Below are 7,129 nucleotides of genomic sequence, written 5' to 3' on the forward strand. Positions count from 1 at the left end.
AAGATCTAAGGAATTTTTCCCTCGCCTCCCATCTATCTCACCTGCCCGGGCACCGACAACGGGTATCTCGACTGGCCCCGAGGGCCTGCGGCCTGTTTGAGCTGCTTCTGCTGTACCCTGATGATGGCAGTCGCCACGTTAATCTGGCTGTGTGACCTTGCGCAAGTCATTTCACCTCTCTGTACCTCAGTTTCCTCATCTGTAAAGTAGGGGTAAAATGCCCGCCTACACTCTCCTTATTTGTCAGTGAGCCCCGTTGGAGCTCCATATGGGGCAGGGATCCATGTCTGATATGATTATCTTTATTCACCCCAACGCTTAGCACAGTCCTTGGCATATATTAAACCCTTAACAAATACCATCATCATCATCATTAGCACATGGAGGTTGCTGGTAACATCGGAAGGTTGGATTTTTCTACATGTGTTCCTCAGACCTGATTTAGATTTTGAGCTCCTTGGGGGCGGGGATGGTATCCGCTCATTTGCGGTGCATCTCCCCCAGGGCCCAAGCACAGTGTATAGCAGGTGGTGGCCCCTTTAATCCATCAAAAGGGCCAATGACCCCCCCCAAGACCATCTCTCACCCCCACGGCAAGCTGACACCAGTCTCCTCGGGGGGCAGCCACCTCTGCTCAATACCGTTGCTGATTGATTGCTGCACGGCAGGGAGATGGGCAGCCCCTCTCCTCTCCAAACAGAAGCCCCCGAGGCTCCCCCGGGGAGACTGCCCAGGCTGAGAGCCTTGGACCAGCCTGGAGTCGAACCCAGGACTGAAGAACCAAGGCTCAGCCCAACAGGCACAAGAAGCGATGTTGGGACGGGAGTGGGTACCCCTTGCCCCAACCAAGCTGGCCCTGTGTCCGTTATCCGGAGGCATCCTCCACCAGGACTGCGTTTACGCTGGCCCGGATCTTCCTTTCTCTGGGAGGGGAATGGCTCCAGGACTGTTGGGGGGGCGGCGGGGGGGAGAGGAAGGCACAGCTCCCCCCGGGGGGCCCCAGCTCAGGCAGCTGGGAAGGAAGGGGTCAGGAGTCGGGCGGAGACTTTGCCCAACCAACAATTAACAAGCCAGAAGAAAGGGCTGCCGGCCCAAAGGGAGCTAGGCCATTCATCACTCTGTCACTCAGCTCCCTGACAGTCTAGAAAGATATGCACTGAGTGATGCCCCGGTGGAAATGTGTTCTTAAAGCTGTTACAATACACCCCCGTGAGAGGTTTCTTCACACCTTCCCCAGGGCCGCCAGCAAGGGATGTGGATTTCCAGTCATTCACACAACCACAGCCTGAGCCTCAGCTTCTGCAGCTATGCAATCCAGACGACCAAAACACACAAGGCTCTCAAAAGCCGGCAAGCGACCCCCTCCCCGCCCCCTGGCCCCCCACTCCCTGCCCCTGGCTCCCCAGCCAGCCCAGCTGGCAACCGGCCACAGGTTCTCCCCCTAGGCTGGACAGGTCTTGGGGAAAACCCGGGAGGAGGTGGGAATGCAGAGGCGACCTGGGCCCAGACCCCAGACCGATCGACCTTCAAGCTGGGGGAGCGGTGACCAGTGGAAAACCCAACCCCTCTCCTCCATCGATCGATGGAGGGGTCCTGTGTCCACCCAGATGGAACCCCCAGAAAGTCAATCGGCCCTCTGCTTGCCGGTCATCGGTTCGGTCAGCGGGTGAAGAGGTGACTTTCGCCTCCCGCCCCTCGCCCCCGTGCGGGACAAGCCCCCTTCGACGGAGAGGAGGGATGGGCTGCGGGATGGGGCACGGTCCTGTGCCCGTCAGACCCAGGGGTGCTTCGCTTTCCTCCGGCTCCACCCACAGAGAACGATCAAGGCAAGCCGGCACTCACCGCTCGAAACGGAAGCTCACAGAGGGGAAAACCTGGCCACTCGACAAAGCGCGGTGGCACCGGGAGCTCAGCACGTCCGATGCCAAGCCTGCCGGTCGCTGCTTTCGGTCGCGTTCGTTAGCCGAGGGCCAGTCACGTGAGCCTGATCACCGTCTCTGAGGGAGGCTGCCGAGCCCAGGAACCCCTGAGCTGGCCGATCGGCCGGTACTTCTGCCCGGGGCGCCCTCCCCGCTCGAGCGAGCCAATTCGACTTCCCACGGGGCTTGGGAAATTCCCATTCCGGGGAGCGGTACAACCACACGGCACGGGGCGGCCAGGATGAAAGCCCACCTACGCGGAGAACCCGGCTTCGATTGTTGCGGGAACCTCAGACTCTCCCTGGAAACCTCGAACCCTCCCGGGACTTTGGGGAGCACGGCGAGCGGCCGGAATGGGTCCCTGGCTGGGCTGCCTCCTCAGACAAGGCTGCTTCACCGAGGGTGAAGAGTCAACTCTTTGACACACGCCCAGCTGTCGGGACAGAGCCAGTCCACAACTCTGCCTTCCACAGTACAGCGGCACCAAGGGTCCACCCCCCCGGGGGGTCAGGAGCCCAGGAGCCTAGTGTCCTTGCTGACCAGGCAGCCCAGCGTGCCCCAGGTACAGAGGGTGAGCCCTCAGGGGTGCAGATGGTGGGGCCACTGGAGCGGCCGGGAGCTGGGAGTCTTCCACAGGGCGGTGCCTCGATCGGACACTCGCACGGGGGTGCTGCATCTCCCCAAAAGCCGGGGAAGCGAGCCAAGTCCGGTCAAGAGCAGCGGGCTCTGAGCCCTGAGACCCACGGGGCCTGAGTCCCGAGACCCATGTGCAGAGAGAGGAGGGGAAGGGGGTGTAGGAAAACTGACCGTCCACCCTCTTCTGGCCGCATGCCCTGGGGTCAAAGGCCCCTTGGATTCTTTGACTGGAAAAAAAGAAAGGAACTTCCTTTTGCACTGAAGCAGACAGAAGTTCACAGAAGCCACCAGCTCCTGCGGACTGAACGGCTTCACTGCGGCCAGGGAACGAGAGGAGAAGGAGAGGGAGACAGAGAAGAAAGACGAGAAAGCCCTGGGACTAGCAGCAGCTCTGGCCACCCAATAGCCCAGCGGGAGCTGTCGCCCAGGAACTGAACTTTTGGGTGGGCCCGAACCCCTCAGAGATGCGGTTCCTGTGAGGGAGACACTGGCCCTGGGTCCGGGCAAACTCAAAAGTCCCTTTTCAGGCCCTTTCCGGGGGCTCGACAGAGTCAGCCAAAGGAAGGCATTGTCCACCTCCCTTCCAGGGAGACACAAGGATTCTGGCTGGGGGCACCTCACCCGCCTGGCATCCTGGCCCACGGATCGGCCTCGCTGCCTGGCGGTGGTCATCTCTGCCCTTCCCCAGACCCTCCCTCTGTTTGCCACCAAGGGCTTAGAGACACCTGGCCCTCCCTCAGCTCTGCTCCCAGCCAACAGACCCAGTTCCTTCAGGCCCTATGACTCCCCAAACACCACACTGGTCATCAGTACCCCCGACAGCCCCGGCCCTGTCACCTCCAGGCCCCCGCAGCCTGCTCTGGGGGTGCCATCAGCCAGAACCCCACGCTGCCCGGCCCCCGATCTGGCCCAGCCTGAAGCTGCTCAGAGCCTGAGACCTCTCTTCAGGTCAGCAGCTACTCTGTACCAAGTGTGTCAGCCTCCGGTACTCCCCCTCCTCCAAGACCCTGGGGCTAAGGTTTCTCCACAGCTGCCCTCTCGTCAGCCTTTCTGCTCTTGCCTCCTGATCATCCCGTCTCCGGGGTCCAGCTCCTGCCTCCTGATGGCCCCATCCCCGGGGCCCACCTCCTGATTGCCCCCTGTCCCCTGGGTCCGGTTCTTGCCTTCTGATCGTCCCCTGTGCCCCCGGCCCACCTCCTGCCTCCTGATCACCCCCTGGTCCACCTTCTGATCGCCCCCTGCCCACCTCGGTCCGGCTCCTGCCTCCTGCTGACCCCCTTGTCCCTCCTGGTCACACTCTGTTCCCCCTGGCCCACCTCCTGATCACCCCCTGGTCCACCTCCTGCCTCCTGATCACCCCCTGGTCCACCTTCTGATCACCCCCTGCCCCCTCGATCCGGCTCCTGCCTCCTGGTGGCCCCCTGTCCCTGTGGCCCCGTCTCCCCTGGGCCACCTCCTGATCACCCCCTATCCCTTGGGTCCAGCTCATGCCTCCTGATCACCCCCTGGTCCACTTTCTGATCACCTCCCCGTCCACCCCGGGCCCACCTCCTGAGCACCCGGTGCTCCTGGCCCACCTCCTGCCACCTGATCACCCCCGTCCTTGGGGTCAGGCTCCTACCTCCTGGTGGCCCCCTGTCCCTCCTGATCACACTCTGTCCCCCCCGGCCCACCTGTTGCCTCCTGATCACCCCCCGGTCCACCTCCTGATGGCCCCCTCACCCCGCCTCGGTCCGGCTCCTGCCTCCTGATCAGCCCCTGTCCCTCCCAGTCCACCTCCTGATCGCCCCCGTCCCTCAGGTCGGGCTCCTGCCTCCTGATCACCCCCCTGTCCATCGTCTGACCGCCCCCTCTCCCCGGTCCCTCGGCCGGGCTCCTGCCTCCTGATCACCGCCTGTCCCTCGGGTCCAGCTCCTGCCTCCTGGTGCCCCCCTGCCCCCCCCTCCTCATCAGCCCTTGTCTTCCCCCACCACAGTCTACCTGCTGATCACCCCCTGGTCCACCTCCTGATCGCCCCCTGCCCCCCCCCCCACCCAGCCCACCTCCTGCCTTCTGATTACCCCCGGTCCACCTTCTGATCGCCCCTTGCCCACCTCCTAACTAACTCCTGATCACCCCAATCCACCTTCTGATCGCCCCTTGCCCACCTCCTAACTAACTCCTGATCACCCCCTGGTCCACCTCCTGCTCGCCCCCTGCCCACCTCCTGCCTCCTGATCACCCCCTGGTCCACCTCCTGCTCACCCCCTGCCCACCTCCTGCCTCCTGCTCCCCCCCGTCCCCCTCCTGGTGGCCCCCTGCCCACCTCCTGCCTCCTGATCACTGCCCGGTCCACCTCCTGATCCCCCCCTGCCCACCTCCTGCCTCCTGATCACTCCCCGGTCCACCTCCTGATCGCCCCCCGTCCTCCTCCTGGTGGCCCCCTGTTCCCCCTTGTCCACTTCCTGATCACCCCCTGCCCACCCCCTGCCTCCTGATCACCTCCCGGTCCACCTTCTGATCGCCCCCTGCCCACCTCTTGCCTCCTGCTCACCCCCTGGTCCACCTTCTGATCGCCCCCTGTCCCCCTCCTGGTGGCCCCCGTTCCCCCTTGTCCACCTCCTGATCACCCCCTGCCCCCCTGCCCACCCCCTGCCTCCTGATCACCCCCCGGTCCACCTCCTGATCGCCCCCTGCCCACCTCCTGCCTCCTGCTCCCCCCCGTCCACCTCCTGATCCCCCCCTGCCCACCTCCTGCCTCCTGATCACTCCCCGGTCCACCTCCTGATCGCCCCCCGTCCTCCTCCTGGTGGCCCCCTGTTCCCCCTTGTCCACCTCCTGATCACCCCCTGCCCCCCTGCCCACCCCCTGCCTCCTGATCACCCCCCGGTCCACCTTCTGATCGCCCCCTGCCCACCTCTTGCCTCCTGATCACCCCCTGGCCCACCTTCTGATCGCCCCCCCGTCCCCCTCCTGGTGGCCCCCTGTTCCCCCTTGTCCACCTCCTGCTCACCCCCTGCCCCCCTGCCCACCCCCTGCCTCCTGATCACCCCCCGGTCCACCATCTGATTGCCCCCTGCCCACCTCCTGCCTCCTGCCTACCCCCTGTCCCCCTCCTGGTGGCCCCCTGCCCACCTCCTGCCTCCTGATCACTGCCCGGTCCACCATCTGATTGCCCCCTGCCCACCTCCTGCCTCCTGCCTACCCCCTGTCCCCCTCCTGGTGGCCCCCTGCCCACCTCCTGATCACTGCCCGGTCCACCTCCTGATCACCCCCTGCCCCCCTGCCCACCTCCTGCCTCCTGATCACCCCCCGGTCCACCTCCTGATCGCCCCTTGCCCACCTCCTGCCTCCTGCTCACCCCCCGGTCCACCTCCTGATGGCCCCTGCCCATCTCCTGCTCCCCCCCAGCCCCCAGCTCCAGCTGTCGCCTGCCCTGCCCTGCCCGGCCCGGCCCGGCCCGCTGACCCCGGATGACCCCGGGTGACCCCGGGTCCTTCGCCGCCCCCCTCCCGGTGCCCCCCCCCCCCCCGGTGCCGCCCCCCGACCTTGGCCTTGGTGACGAGGTGCGTGGCGCGCTTGACGACGGCGAAGTTTCCCTTGCCGATGGTGCGGTCGATCTCGTAGTAGCCGATGCGGGCGGGCAGGGGCCCGCGGGGGGCCGGGCCGGGGGCCGGGCCGGGGGGCTGCCCGGCGGCGGCGGCGGCGGAGGCGGCGGCGGCGGGCACCGGGGGCAGCAGCCTCCCGGGCGCCCCGGCCGGGCCGGCGGCGGTGCCCCCCCCGGCCGCCGTGCCGCCGCCGCCGCCGCCCCCCCGCCGCCGTGCCCCCGCCGGCCGCCGTGCCCGCTCCTCCCGCCGCTCCTCCTCCCGCCGCTGCCGCCGCCGCCGCCGCCGCCGCCGCTGCCGCCATCTTGTTGTGCACAGCCGGGTCCGGGCCGCCAGGGGGCGGGGCGGGGCGGGGCCGCAGGGGGAGCGCGTCACCCGCACGGGGGCGGGGCCGGCAGCCGCCATGGCAACGCCGCGTCACGTGCCCGACGCGCGTCACCGCCCGCCGCCATGGCGACCGTGACGTCAGCCGCGCCGACCGCCGGGCCGCTCGCGGGCGCCCCCCGGCGGGGCATAGCCGTAATCATCCCTTCGGTCCCTCAGTCGTATTTCATCATCATCCTCAATCGTATTGATTGAGCGCTTACCGTGTGCAGGGCACTGTACTAAGCGCTTGGGAAGCACAAATTGGCAACACATAGAGACGGTCCCTACCCAACAGTGGGCTCACAGTCTAAAAGGGGGAGACAGAGAACAAAACCAAACAGACTAACAAAATAAAATAAATAGAATAGATAGGTACAGGTAAAATCAATCAATAAATAAATAGAGTAATAAATATGTACAGACATATATACAGGTGCTGTGGGGAAGGGAAGGAGGTAAGTTGGGGGGGATGGAGAGGGGGGCGAGGGGGAGAGGAAGGAAGGGGCTCAGTCTGGGAAGGCCTCCTGGAGGAGGTGAGCTCTCAGTAGGGCCTTGATAATATATATATAGAGAGAGATAATATAATATCTGGGAAGGCCTCCTGGAGGAGGTGAGCTCTCAGTA

At 65.2% G+C, this 7,129-nt stretch overlaps 1 protein-coding gene across 1 annotated transcript in view; it reads right to left on the reverse strand.

Moving 5' to 3' along the window:
- SIK3 (SIK family kinase 3) overlaps positions 1-6,204 on the reverse strand; it is a 188,107-nt gene extending 181,903 nt beyond the window's left edge. The window contains 1 exon segment of the mRNA XM_038753384.1: positions 6,083-6,204. The gene's annotated coding sequence lies outside the window, so the exon portion shown is untranslated.
- Positions 6,205-7,129: the final 925 nt, after the last annotated feature.

This window comes from Tachyglossus aculeatus, chromosome 11 (assembly GCF_015852505.1).
Source record: "Tachyglossus aculeatus isolate mTacAcu1 chromosome 11, mTacAcu1.pri, whole genome shotgun sequence".
Lineage (NCBI taxonomy): Eukaryota > Metazoa > Chordata > Mammalia > Monotremata > Tachyglossidae > Tachyglossus > Tachyglossus aculeatus.